The sequence below is a fragment of the Orcinus orca genome, chromosome 12 (genome assembly GCF_937001465.1).
Source record: "Orcinus orca chromosome 12, mOrcOrc1.1, whole genome shotgun sequence".
In the NCBI taxonomy this organism is placed as follows: domain Eukaryota; kingdom Metazoa; phylum Chordata; class Mammalia; order Artiodactyla; family Delphinidae; genus Orcinus; species Orcinus orca.
The window spans coordinates 12,357,396-12,371,842 of NC_064570.1; the positions used below are offsets into that span (position 1 = coordinate 12,357,396).

A 14,447-nucleotide genomic window follows, 5' to 3' on the forward strand; every position below is an offset into this window, starting at 1 on the left:
GGAAACTGCATGGTCATGAGCCTGTTTCTAATGATTTGATTCCTTTTCTTTGAAAATGGAGAATAAATATAATGAGATTGTGTTCTTTCCCCAGCGAGGTATAAAGGAAACTGGTATTGAAAAGGAGAAGTGGGAGGACTGGAATTTTATATACTTTATTTAAATAAACCTGTAGGGTAACCCCCTGTGAACCCCCTGGGTGATGCATTCAAATCTGACTTTTCCCTGTCATTTTCCTTTTCTAGTGTGTGAAGGAAAAGTTTTGAAGTTAGTCCGTTCAGTATGCTACAAAAGAATGGCAGGCTATGCCTTGTTCTTACCCTAAGATACTTTTTAATGAATTTATCTGTGCCCTCTATTTATAAGTAATATGAACCGTTAAGAGAGGAGAAAGAAGGGAAATGTGAAAGAACATTCAGCCAAAAAAGACTGATGATAAAAAAGCGGCATTTCAACTAAACACACCCGGAACAGTTCTGCGGGTGACCTTGCACTCCGTGCCTGCAGATGACCTCGCCCTCCATGCCTGCAGATAAACATCTTTGCCTCCAAATCAGCACAGCCAAACCATGCAATGTTTCACACACGTGTCCTGGAAATGAACACACCGAGTAGTGTTTAATGATCAGCGGAGCCAGACAGATGAGACACAACTGATTTGCATGAACCGTGTCCTGGGTTTCAGAATTGAGGAAGGGTTCATTAAATGACAAGAAGGAAGAACAATGACATTGGGGAAGTAGAGATGACACTTCCTCTTCTTTCGAAAGAGCCTTACCCTCTGGTCAGCCTCTAATGATCATCCTGTGTAGCCAGAGCCGCCTGAGCTGTGGCCGCTTACAGTGGAATCCTCAACCTTGGCCTCAGAGTATTATGAATTTTCTGAATTCAGGGATAAAGAGCCAGTGCTTGGATTTACTCTCTTTTTATTGCATGTAAGTAAAACCACTCCTTGGCTGATATATGAAGTCGTTGCTTGGCATCTCAAGATGGTAAAGCAGTGGATACCCTAGTGCTCTCTTTACCATAGTGAGTTGTAACTAAGATGTGACTCTTGGGATGTACCGTTTGCTCAGCTCTTCATAAACTTGCTGCTGTCAAGTCCAGTGCTAAAGACACTCTTTAGCTTTGAAGGAGAGAGCTGTGTACTCACTCTGCTTTCCTCTGTTTCTTAAATGGATGTTGTATTGATAGCTGCTGGGACCTCAGACCGTGGCTTTGATTTAGAAAAGCACAATTCAGCATGTGTGTGGGTCCTGAGGAGTTCATTTGGGGAAACACTCTGTGGCCACCCTCTTTTGAGAAGGTGTGTTCTTTGTGGAGAATCCCCCTTTGTATGCAGGCAGCTGGAGGGGATCTTACTTTTAGATAAAATCACAGGCTTGACAGGATATCTCTGTGTGAAAATGAGAACTTAGATGATGTTGGTTCAGAGGTTTTTACCCAGGGCATCTGAAGCATTTGGTTTTCTTTGCTTGTGTATGTGTGAAGGAAATTTAACTGTAAGAGACAGGGTTATAACCCACCAAGGCATCTTTGACTATGGTAGTGGAATTTATTAGCCTGTAGGGGCCTGTGTGTTCTTAGTACTGTCCTAGGCATTGTATAGTCATACACAAGAGTCTGATTCCTCTCCAGCTAATTAAAATTTTATGTGGAAATGGAAACAGAAAGAACACAGGTTTCTTTCTGATCACATCATGCAAGTGAGAAGAAAAAGGACTTCAGTTTGTGTATTTCATGGTGTTCTCATTCTTTATTTTTTAAACGTCCCTTTCCTCTCTTTATATATCAAGTGTCTTTTCTGGAGAGGGTCCATGTGTGAACTCTTGCAGGTAAGCTGCATTAAGCAAATACACATCATCTGAGTACGGAAATAGGAAGTTCTTTCCCGCGGTAGCTTGCTGTGGCAATAAGAGATAAGAAATTACTTCATGACTGTTGCCTGAGACTTTCCTTTTTACTCTCATATCCTTCTTAAGCAGCTCACTTCTGCTTTCCATCCGGCATGGAGGCCAGGCGATGTGAGCTGGGAACCCAAGCACAGGCTGATAACTTTGCAAGCAGGTTTAATAGGGTAAATGGTGTGTGAGAGTGCAGAAAAATCCTTAAAAATAAGCTCTTTGGTGTTGAAGAAAATCCTACAAATGGGACAATTACTGGACTCTTCAGTGCTCCGGACAGTGCCTGACCCATAAAATTCTCTCAGTCAATGTTTGTTGAATGACTGAATGACTGATTGGGATTGTTCATAAAATGAGTGTGGTAGGGTAGGCTTTGCCCTGTTTCCATTACCCAGGCACATAAGGAACTGCAGGTTGGAAAAGGTCAGAGTGAAGCAGGAGAGGAGGAGAATATGAAGGTGGGAAGAGAAGAAAGCATATGTAGAAAGGAGATGATAAGAAGCCTTAAAGGTGGCAATATGGTGGTGAAGGTGGAGGTGGAGGAGCGGTAGAGTGGTGGTGATGGAGGTGGTGGTGGAGATACTGGGGGCAGGGGTGCAGGTGATGATGGAGATACTGGGGGTGGCGATAGAGGTGATGGCGGAGGTGGAGGTGGAGTTGGTGGTGGAGGGGACTGTGGAGGTGATAGTGGTAGTGATGGAGGTGATGGAGATACTGCAGGTGGTGATAGAGGTGGTGGCGGAGGTGGAGGTGGAGTTGGTGGTGGACGGGGGGACTGTGGAGGTGATGGTGGTGATGGAGGTGATGATGGAGATACTGGAGGTGGTGATTGAGGTGATGGTGGAGGTGGAGGTGGAGTTGGTGGTGGAGGGGACTATGGAGGTGATAGTGGTGGTGATGGAGATGGTGGTGGAGATGGTGGGGGTGGAGGTGATGGCAGAGGAGGTGGGAGAGGTAGTGATAGAATGGGATTGGAAGTGGTGGTGATACAAGTGGTGGTCGAGGTGGCGGTAGTGGTGGAAGAAGTGGTGAAGTGGAGGTGATGATGGGCGGGCAGTGTGACATAGTCGGGAAAAATAGTTTTGGGATTAGACACAGCTGTTCAAAATCCGTATGCACCACTTACTAGCTCTATGACCTCTGAACCTGCAAAATGGTGACTATAATAAACTGACCTTTTTGTGTTTTTCGATAAGGATTAGAAATACGGTTGCACGGTGCCTGCCACCTCGTGGATCTTCACCAAATGGCAGTTACCAATATATTTTCTTCAGTTTTTAAATCGCTATAGCCACACTTACAGATTTAACCACCAATTTATCTTTTCTTCATGTTTTTTGCTGTTTTCTAAATTTCATAAATTGAGCATGATTCTTTTAAAGAATTATTTATTAAAAATAAATGTTATATACCTAGTTATCAAGATGGTTAAGCACATGGTGGTATATCTATATAAAAATACTATCAATAAAATGATGTTTATGTCATATATTAAGGCTAAGTTAAAAAAAAGGAGAAACATAACTCAGCTATGTAAAAACACTGCAGAGAAGCAAGATTGAGGTAAATATGTTAAAACGTGAACATACAATTAAGTTGGTTTATAGCTGATAGTTATATTTGTCTTTGTGCTTTTCTATTTTTTTTCAAAAGTTTCGTTAGTGGAGCATATCGAGACTACCTTAAAAATCTGAAAACAAAATAAATGTTGAATTAAAATAAATCAGCAAAATTTTAACTCTTAACCTTCCACCAAAAGTGAAACAAAAGTAGTTTTTTAGTTACAGTGTGCTGAAGTTTGTGGTTCATTGCAATGGATGAAATAACACAATGTATGTTATTTAATTTTCATAGGGGGGTCTCCTTTGAGATTAAGACTGGTGCAGAATCGTGTGACAGTTCTAAAGTGAGAACAGTGAAAAAGGTCCTCTCTGGGACTGACTGGTCTACTTAGTTCCTAGAATGGCATGAAAAAGGGCAATTTTGTCTATATGATTTACAACTGCCTCTAAACCTGTATTGGGTGCTTTTCTAGCAAGTTCAACGTCAATTTGATAGTTCTAAATTAAGTTTAGATTTGCCACCATAAGAGTAATTAGTTTTTAAGGGAATGTTGACTTGTGTTTTTCATCTTGGTGTACCTGGGGAGAGATCAGAAAAATGTTTTTGTGCAGTAAGAAATATTTCTTGTTAGGATCTCGGCCATCCCACCTCCCAGTGCTGGCCTGTCACTGTGGAGGAGGCCCTTATCAGAGACTTAACCGAAATCCAGTATTTTGGCTTATAGGTATTGGAATAAATCTCCTGTCCTTGACTTAGAAATGATCGAGTGAGAGATAATCGGCAGACAGAGAGGCAAAAAAGTGAACAAAGGTGAGCAAAAGACAGATTTCCTAAACTGACACGGGTGTTGAAATAGAAGGACTTGAAAGGTGAACAGTTAGCCAGTTTAAACTCACCCCAAAATGACTAGAGTGTGGATGAACTCTTAAAAAAATTCTGACTAAAAAATGACCAGATCTTCAGTGAGAACTGAAATTTAGATTAGAGATGAAAGAATTAATCAAACAGACAATGGACCTAATGACCAGCTGTAAAAGCCAGAAAGCCCAGTATGGAATATGAATTGAACTAGAGGCAGCAGCATGGTAGACTTTGGAACAGTTGGTCCATAGCATTTGCTCATGTGTGGAGCATTGAATACAAACCAATGATATTATTGACCACTTGCCATATTCAGGGCACTGTAATCAACACTTTCATTTTTACACGAACACTTGTCAAAGCAATCACTTTTCAAAACAATCCTGGGAAATAGCACTACTGTTATCTCCACAAAGCTGAAGTTTCGAGAGGTAAAGTACCCTAACACCACTCCGCTAGGCAGGGGCAGAGATAGGATTCAAACCCAGATCTTTGTGTGTCTCTGAGCCTGTGGCCTAACTACCATCGTACATGACACTACATTGATTTCATTTGCATTAAAGATTTTCTTATACAGGATAGTTCTCTGAGGCCAAGAATTGGGAGACCAAGGGGGAGTATGAACAGATTCATGCTCTACTTTGAAATCTCCTTAAGGGACATTCCTTTCCATTTCTTGGTTGAAGAGTTTGGAAAGGAATTTTTCTTTTCTTTTCAGGGAGCTACCTGTGCCCTGACATGACTGCACATATGTGGTTGTCAATGTAGCTGCTTCTTAGGCAGCCCTAAAGTATTATGTAAGGAATCAGCAGGAACCAAAGGGGTCTGGAGAGCCAGGGGGGTTCCATGACTTTCAGAGCCATCCCTGGTTAGTCCACAACCTTAGTCAAGATATATAACATTCTCCCTTCACAAGGGTCCCTCCTGTTGCCCTTTTATAACAGCATCCTGTTTAATTTGAAAGCATCCAGTGCCTTTCTTGAGCGTCACTGCACCCTTAGTGGTAATGCTACACATTAGGCTCTATTTATTAGCGGGAGCAGCACAGATGGAGAGGTTAGGAGGCCTAAGTGCCCTGCCTGTGGCATATAAAGGTTATTTGCTATCAAGCAAGGCCTTTAACTTCTCCGTGCTTCAGTTTTCTCATCCATAAAAGCTGAGATAAAAATACCTAACCAGTCTGTTTTGTTGTGTGGACCAAATGCAATTAAGTGGAAATGCTTTGAAGAAAGTAAAAACGTTATAAACCAATGGGGCCTTCTGTCTTGGCTCGGATTTTATTTTCTTACCATGTAGAGACTCAGTTGACATACAAGAGCTTTACTGGCATAAGAGGATTAGGTGAAAGGTAGTAGGGGGTGTTATGGGTTAAACTGTGCCTCCTCCCCCAAGAAAAAGTATGCTGAAGTCCTAACCACCAGTACTTCAGAGTGTGACCGTATTTGGAAATGGAGGTGTTGTGGATGTGATTAAATTAAGATTAATGATCCAATGAGACTGATGTCCTTATAAGAAGAAAGCCCTGTGAAGACAGAGATACCCAGGGAGAAGACCACGGGATGTGGAGAACAGAGACTGGAGTGATGCAGCTGTAGGTCAATGGCCACCAAGGAATCGCCGGCCCTCCAGACGCCTAGGAAAAGTCAAGGAGGGATTCTCCCCTATGGGTTTCAGAGGGGGCATGGCCCTGACAACACCTTGATTTCAGATTTCTGGTCTCCAGAGCTATGAGAGAGTACATGTCTGTTGTTTTAAGCCACTCAACTTGCAGTCTTTTGTTACTATAGCCCTAGGAAACGAATACAGGGACTAAAGAATAAAAGCCATTGTAAACGCTAGTAATAAACTCATCTAATTGCTGGCAAGCACTTCTAGGGACCAAATCCAATATGACTCATTTCTCTGACTTTAACCTGTGGCATTGGGCCTCAGACAGTAGATTTACTACATCATTGAATGGGAATGAACACAGACACTAAACAATGGAACACATTTACAAAATGGAAATCAGGCTATGGTGAAATCTATAAAAGGGCATTCTTTCATAAATTGAGCCTAGCTGGGGATTTCAGACTATTATACTGATGTGGTCATTTACTAGATATGGAACAGTAGTGTCTGTTTGGGAGGATATTTACTTCTCCAAGTTGTATAGTGAAAGAAAAGTTCAAATATTTGGAATTGGAAAATGATGTAATGTGATAGCACTTTGGTCCAAACATAAAACCTAAGGCTCCAATCTAAACCTATAGCAAATGGAAACTCCCCAATTAATGGATGTTGGGTCATTTTAGTGGTTTCATCTGTAACTGTTGATCCCTTTGTTACATAAAGTTAGTTTGGTACCTGCATGGCTATTTTAATGACAGCGTAAATAGCCAGGATTTCAAGCATATTCTGTGCTTCTCTGCAACATAAGAATCCCTTACTTTCTCTTTTCAGTCGAGTTTAAATTACTCTAATTCCTGTTACCATAATTATCCCTAGCAGAGCAACATTCTTTTAGCAGGAAAACATCATTGTAAGCGGCTAATTCATTTAATCTACTCAAAACTAAAAATATCTTTTTGCTTCTCCCCTTACTTGATTTATATTCAGTTTTCTTTAGACTTGTTATTAATTTTATATAATTTCTTTCAAAATGCTCAATGGAAAGTTGTGACTGGTTAGATTCTTTGACATTTGAACAAGGTAGAATTTCTTTATTTTCCTGACTTTCACGAAAGGAAATACTTCCTTAGGAGTCTTGTGTACTAACCTCTAATATCACATAAGACGAGAACATTTAACCATTTATAGGCAAATTTATATATTGATACCAAACACTGGTCTAAAATGGGAAAATACAAGACGTCTCAGAAAAAAGGAAAGAAATGGAGCTGACTCAAAATTCTTTCCGGGAGTCTCAATTTAACATTATCTACTCCTACAGGATATAATTCGTTATGAGGTGTCAGGACTCAGCCAGAAGACACTTGGCTGCACTTATACTAAGTCACATTTTAAGGAAGAAACCTTTAATTCTTTTCAAAAACTGAGAAAATGGCTGCAGACGTGAAAACCATACTTTTCAGGCTACTTGTTTATGATTATTCTGTTTGGATAGCTCAGAGTATAACACAATATGGGGGAAGTTTGCACTCTTTTTCTGGTCTGATGACCACATGTTGTCTCATTAATTTCTTGAACGTGTTGAAGATTCTGCTAGTTTAGCAAACTAATGGTCGCAACAGGAACATTTTATTAATTCACTTGAAGTACAGGTCAGTTATAACAACTTTGTTCTTTCCACCTGTTAAAAGCCTGAAGCAAATTATGCTAAAGGCCTTATTTGCTGGTTCCTTATTGAACCATAAATCCCAACCTCTCTTACGATCCTGACAAATAGGCAAAGAATTGTTCTCATTGTTCTCACTCGTGAGAGTGAATATTAATCGTACAGTAGGATGAATACCCATTATTGAACATTTAATAGTCACCAAATGCCTATTGGATACCTCATGTTTTCCATGTGTTTTATTGTAAGAGAACAGGCAAGATCCCTTTTAAGTTCCCTTATAATCGTGTGAATTAACACTACCTTTTCTTGGTTAGATTCAGTTACAGCCATTCTGTCAAAGAGAAGGTTCTGAACTTGAACTCTCTTGGTGAAATATGTCCAGGGTTTTCCAGCTAGAGCTGGATTTCACCCTGGAAGCTACCAAGCTCTCCTGCACTTGAATTTTCAACTTGATTAATCAGCTGGAGCCGTTTTGCGTAGGTAACAGGGACTTAGAGGGAATTGTCGAGCAAGGTTTGAGGTAGGCACTAGAGCGCAATTGTTTTATTTTGTAGACGCTCATCAACATTCCAAAGTGATGTACAAATCAGTTGCCTTGAGAGGAACGCCAGACCCCTAGCTCTCCTGGGCCGAGAAGCCAGCGCGAGATGAGAGACCCCAGAGCATTCATCAAAGCAGAGTAAGTGACCAGAGCGTGATAGGTTTGGCTATTTCTTCCGAAGTGACTTTGCTTTTCACTTTGGTGTTCCCGGTAACAGCAGAGTCCTAGACTCAGGGTCATTTCCACTTTGCATTAAATACTTTGTGAGCTCTGCACTGGGAGCAAATTAGCAAGATTCTCCTCTCAATCCTGAACTGAGTTCAGACACTGAGCATTGCTGCCTGCCCCCCACAGCCTCATGTTTCTTACCAAGGACGTGCACCTTTTGCCAGTGGATGGAGGCCCCTGGCTAGTGAGGTGTTCTCTGTATTGCTTGGAACTTTCTGGGCAGTGAGCACCACTGAGGCAAGCCTTTGAATGAAGGCAGAAAACAGCATTCAAGAGGGCTCCTTGTTTACGATTGTAGTTTCTCAAACAGGCTGCATTTGTTTCCATGTGCCCAGCGGCTGTATGTCTTGTGTAGTCGGTGCTACTGTTATTGCTAAGAGTTAACGTGTACTGTCCACTTGCTGTCTGCCAGGGAAGGGGTTAAAGGCTGTATATTCATTGTCTAATTTTCTTAACCAGATGACTCTAGGAAGCGCTGTTATTAACTAGCTTCCCTTTTCCTGATGAAGAAACAGGCTCAGAGAGGTTAAGAACCTGGCTCAAGGTCACACAGTAAGTGGTATAGTCAGGATCCCAACCTCAACAATTTGCTTCTGGAGTCAGAAGTTGAACTGGGTCTGCTGGACCTGAGAGTCCAGTAACATATGGCCGCTTTGAGGGCAGAGGGAAAAGGATGCCACCTGATTTCTTATTTTTAGATAAGGCTGCTTTGTGCTTGTTCACCTTTCCATTCATTCCCCAGGCTGGGAATGTATGTAATCTGACCCCATTTGGGCCAGAGGAAATGCGTTTGGGTGAAGAATATAATGCTAAGAGCGCTTGTCACAGATTTGCCTGAGCCGTAAGGAAAATCTCCTTCCTAAAGACATTTCCAGATCACAGCTGAGGACGCTTGGGACACAGAGACAGGACATTTGTTTCTAAGAATTCAGAATGAAAAGGGGAAGAAAAATGGATATTAAAAGTTAGGAAGGCAGGATTTTGAGAAGATGTGTTTGAATAGTTTCCATTCATGATTTCTATTTATTATAAGACCAGGAAAATTTCTTCAGAAAAAGAAAAGATTAGTAAATAGCAAATTAGATAAAAGGAGAGGAAAGAAGGAGCTCTTCAGGCAAGTACTTTGCATTCAACCTCGTACTAAATTTATGTTATCAACTATCTTGCTATTTACTTCTTAAGTTTTTAAAATAATTTTTTTTCTGTAGCACGCATGTAATGTATGTTTATTGCCAAAAATGCACACAAACAAGATAAATATTTCCCATGATCCTACCATATTGAACTAATCATAGCTAATATTTTGGTGCAAAACCTTCAATATTTTGTCTTTTTTTCTTTATATATGAGTGTATTTGACAAAAATGAGATATAACTGTACTCTGACATATTAAAATCATATTCCTATCACATTACATATTTTAGATATAATAATTTACCAAATAGGAGTGCAGTTACCAAACTTTTTGAATGGGTCATGATGGATAAGTGAAGAGGTTTTTCTTCATGATAACTGACCATAGAAAAGTTCAGATATTGAGAATTTGCAAATACTGCAAAGAAGTGGCAAGTTTAACACGTTTTAATCCAAAAAGTGGCTAATTGTCATATAAAACAAAACAGAAAATAACAGAAGAGCAAAATGCAGTAGAGGGAAGACCCCAGCATGAATCTGAATAGGCAAGTTTTGGGGTGTCATAGCAGGTGGCAGCGGCTGTCTTTTGGAAAGAGGGTTTTCCTCAGCTGACTTGTCTTTTTGCAATCTTGTTGTGGTGTCTGGTGGTCCTGAAGACTGGTGTAGTACCCTAGTCTCCATGTGTTTTTAAGTCTGTGAGCATCATCAATCATGTGAATTTTTGAGTTGCTTGGCCACAAATGTTATTGAAAAATTATTTCTTAAACATAGAAATTCTCTTATGGTCCCTGAGAAATTCACCAAAAATTTGTTGAGAATTTTCTCTGTATTAGGCATTGTGGAAAATATAAACAAAATATTTTTTAAAAGTTAGTCCCTAGAATATCTTACTAATTTACTGGGGCAACAAAACTAACACATGAGACATTAAATGAAAAGACGAAAGCGATACATGAGTGTCATAATGAACAGTGTAGAGAGTTAGTACTGTAAAAGGTGAATGAACCAGGAGAATTTAATAGTGGAGGAAGAAGTTGAGCAGGATATGAAAGGAAGGGTAAGTTTCAGGCGGATGGAAAGAAGAGAGATGACCACGGAATCAGGGGGAAAAAATACAGAGCTTTTCCGCTGGAGCCAAGACAAGATGGCGCTCATGCCGCTGTATATCAGGCAGCTACACAATGGGAAGAATCTTGGACCACAAGTCACATGCTTTGTTCTGCCAGTTGCTATGTCGGTGAACTTTGGGTTGTTACTTTTTCATGTCTCAGTTTCTCCATTTGTGAAATGGGTAGCATCATAGGGCTACATGCCTCAAAGAGTTTTTGGGGTCTTGCACGAGATGATGTGTATACACATGCTGTAGGTGTCACTTGTGATGGGGATTGACTAGAAATACAGACAGAAGAAGAACACAAAAGGACAACAAAGTAGTTATAACATACCCCAAGCCAAAGTTGAGTGTTTTGAAGACAGAGGGAGTATATCGTTGGGTCAAACGTAGCAAGAGCAAAGGGGAAGTCAGAGGGTTGATAGGTTGATGGCATTGATAATTCCCCTCTGGAGACGTGGAGAAATGAGGGGAAATGAGAAGATGAGGAGGAAAGTGGTTGATGGGGAAATGGAGTGCTTTGGAGAAAGTTTGATGATAAGGATGGGTTTTCATACATTTGTATTTTTTCTAATAAAACGGCACTTTCTTGAGTATTGTGGGCAATGCATCATGTCAAGTCTTTTAATATGCTCTTCCCACTAATTGAATGAGAGGAAAAGGAAATTTCTTCTTTTCTCCTTATTTCACTTATTTTCCCTTTGTATCCCTAGAAGCATATGACACACTTCTCAACAAATAGCTGAAATAGTTATGAAAAAATATTATCATCAATCCAACTGGGTAGTAGTTAGATCTTGGGCAGCAGTTCTAGGCTTATGCATCACATTTTTAAATCAAGTCATAGAGCTATTATAAATTATTAAGGATAAATATTGTATAATTAACTCATAATGAGTTATAACCATGAGAATCAGATAAAGCATGAATGAATCCATACAGTCCATAAAGGTATATTTCAACATTTGTGCTTGTGTCATTCCTTTATTAAATATTTAATAGATTTTAACAATTAATGTCATCTTCCTTGTGCATTGAACCTTCTGGTGGACACAAAGCAAAACCCAAAAGATGTGTAGCAAGTCAGAGAAGAAAAAACAGAGAGGTTGGAGAATTCACACACTCTAGAAGAGGCTCCTGAACTGACCTAATCTGGCAAATTGCCTGCCTAGTTTTGTTCATTATACTCTATTCACACTGTTATTATGGTCAAATCTAGGGCCTTTCTCAGCTCTCATCCTCCTGGATTCAGCATCTGTAGACTTCAAGACTCACGTAGACCTTGTCTGCCTTAAGGGCATATACTCCATCTCTCAAATTTCTCCTTAAGCCATTCAACTATAGCATCTTATTTGATTTACGTCTTGGTTCCCTGTCTTGTTATCTGTGGAGGTTCTCGGGAAGTTCTCTGATCTCAATTCTCTTCAACTATTATTCCACAATATTATTTGAAACCCCCATCTTTCCATTCTTGATCCAACTCTGGTTCCCCACTCAGTTTCCTCTTACTAGCAGGGTTTTTTGCTCATATGCACTGGCGTTGTTGCAACTCACATATGTTTAGAATTGAACTATTGCCCAATATTCTCTGGTTGTTCTCCTTATACTCTCCTGAGTATAGAGAGAGTTCTTGGAGCGTTTCTTGGCGAGTTGAGCAAAACAAAGGAACTTGGGTATAATTTTAGAAAATCATAAGCTCTCTTACTCCCTCATTTAAGGGTTAATTTTGCTTTATCCAATCACACTTGCATTGATATTGTTTACTTGTTCCAGGGTCAAGGTAGCTTTGCTGTCTAATACTTCTCTTCCTAGATGACCTAGTCATTCGGGGAAGAAAAGTTGTCTTCTTTTTCCCTACCTGTTCACCCCAATCAGTAGCCCCCAGGGAATCTTGGTTGTGGCCAAATCTCTTTTCTCTACCTCTACCCCCAGGTTTCTGTACCTCTTCTTCACAATTACCTGGGCATGTTGGACTAATCCCTCCGCTGAGCCCTATCCTTGGCCTTCCCTCTCAGCATGTGTCCCGTTCCCTGGTGTAAAGCAGAGATTCTCCGATTCTTTTTCTTTCTTGAATGTCTTACATGGTCCGGGGCTTTGAGTAAGTATGACAAAGACTTGGGTTTAGCATTCTTTCCATTATGCAGTCATTTCCATTGAAAGCCTGCTTTCTGTTCTCCTGGAGAGCCTAGAGAAGTTTCATGTATTGACATTTCAGTGTCTATATTTTCGGAGTGGGCAAATAGAAAGCTGTTTACTCAGAAGTTTTCTTTTCTCCAGCCTTTGTCTGTTTTCGTCTTATTCTTTGGGAAGGAGACCTCCCTCTAAATCCTGAATGCCTGTTGTGTGGTGCCTCTGAGCTATGACTACTGTAGAATCCCCCGAAAATGTGCGTTTGTGCACGTTTCCTTAGACTGACTTTTGCTGTCTGTGTGCAGGGCAGATAGTAACGCCCCCATGGAAGAAACCGAGGCTCAGAATGGCGAAGTGACTTGTCCGAGGTTGTAGTACTAATGAATGGCTGATCTGAGGCTCGACTCCAGTTTGCTGTTTCCTACAGGAGGTTTCCCGCTCTGGAGCATTCTATTGCCTGACCTTTATCAGTGAGCTGTCTCTACTGATTTATCATCTAGGTAAAGTTTGAGTTCAAGCGTAATCACCTTCTCCTCCTCAGGGTGTCCCAGCCTGGATCATCCCGTCGGGCATGTATTCTTAGCCTTATACTTGGGTGGGTAGACGCCTCTACCCACCTGTGTTGGATGCCTGATGTCGGTGCTTACCGCATAGAATCAGGCACCAAACTTATTTTAGCTCAGAGGCACTATGGACTCCATTTACTCTCCATTTACCAGTTTATGGATAAGGAACTGAGGTCCAAAGAGATTTTGTGATTTCCCAAACGTGAACCGCTTTTTAGAGGTAATGCTCACTTCACTGCCCAGATTTCCTAGACTCCTAGACTCTCCACTGTTAAGTCTGGGTTACAATGAACACGTTCTTGGAAAGGAAAGGTCTTTCAGTTGTTATGAGTCACTATCACCACTGCGTGAATTAGCTAATCAGATCCTTCTGACTGGGAGCTAATTTGGGTTGCCAGACCACCTGGCTCACCTGTCCCACAACTCTGAGCTGATAAATGCCTAGTCTAAATGTCAACTACCCAACAACAAAGACTGCACCATTTATTTTTGAAGATTCTTTCAGCTTTTCTCATTTAAAATGTCTTTCAATATAATGCAGTATTGTCCTTTGTGTGTGAAGATGGTAGATTTCCTTCATTTCATCCTTCCTCTCTCCTAATAATCATTTCTGTCAAGGCTTTGCATGTATAAGGCACTAGGGTTGAGTCTGTGACTGAGGAAGCATCTAAACAAGTTGGCTTATTTGAGGATCCAACCTATGACTTCAGTTTCAATAACACTCCAAAGACCATCAGAAAATGAAGTCGACATAGCTTTGGGGGCTTTGGATAAGAGACAAGCCTGTATTTCCACAAGGCAGGAGCTAATGCTGGCTTTTCCATTAGATGAAATTTCTTTCAAGTCTCTCCAACCACGATCCCCTCCAGGGTCCCCACCAGACCTGCTTTAAGATCAGCTGAGCATCGAGATACTTGTAAGGTCTTTGGGGAACCTCCTGATTACACGTATCTTTACTGATAATTTTTCTTTACCTTGTGATGTGCTTATTTTAAACAGAGCCCCTACCCAGTCTCCCTTTCCCTCCTGAGCCTCTCTCATTAAATGAAAACTTCCTTGGGCTTGGAAGGCATTTGTGCTGACTTTCTGCCTGGTGGTTTCTCCAGTGATTTAGAAATCTGCACAGAT

General features: G+C 40.8%; 1 protein-coding gene across 10 annotated transcripts in view; it reads left to right on the top strand.

Moving 5' to 3' along the window:
* Positions 1-253: 253 nt before the first annotated feature.
* IPCEF1 (interaction protein for cytohesin exchange factors 1) overlaps positions 254-14,447 on the top strand; it is a 183,154-nt gene continuing 168,960 nt past the window's right edge. For 3 of the 10 annotated variants that reach the window (XM_033404499.2, XM_033404489.2, XM_033404524.2), the window contains exons 1-2: positions 263-935; positions 8,163-8,287. The gene's annotated coding sequence lies outside the window, so the exon portion shown is untranslated. Of the gene's footprint in view, positions 936-8,162; positions 8,288-14,447 lie in introns of all 10 variants that reach the window. The other 7 variants (XM_049695183.1, XM_033404543.2, XM_033404511.2 and 4 more) reach the window with 5 other exon arrangements.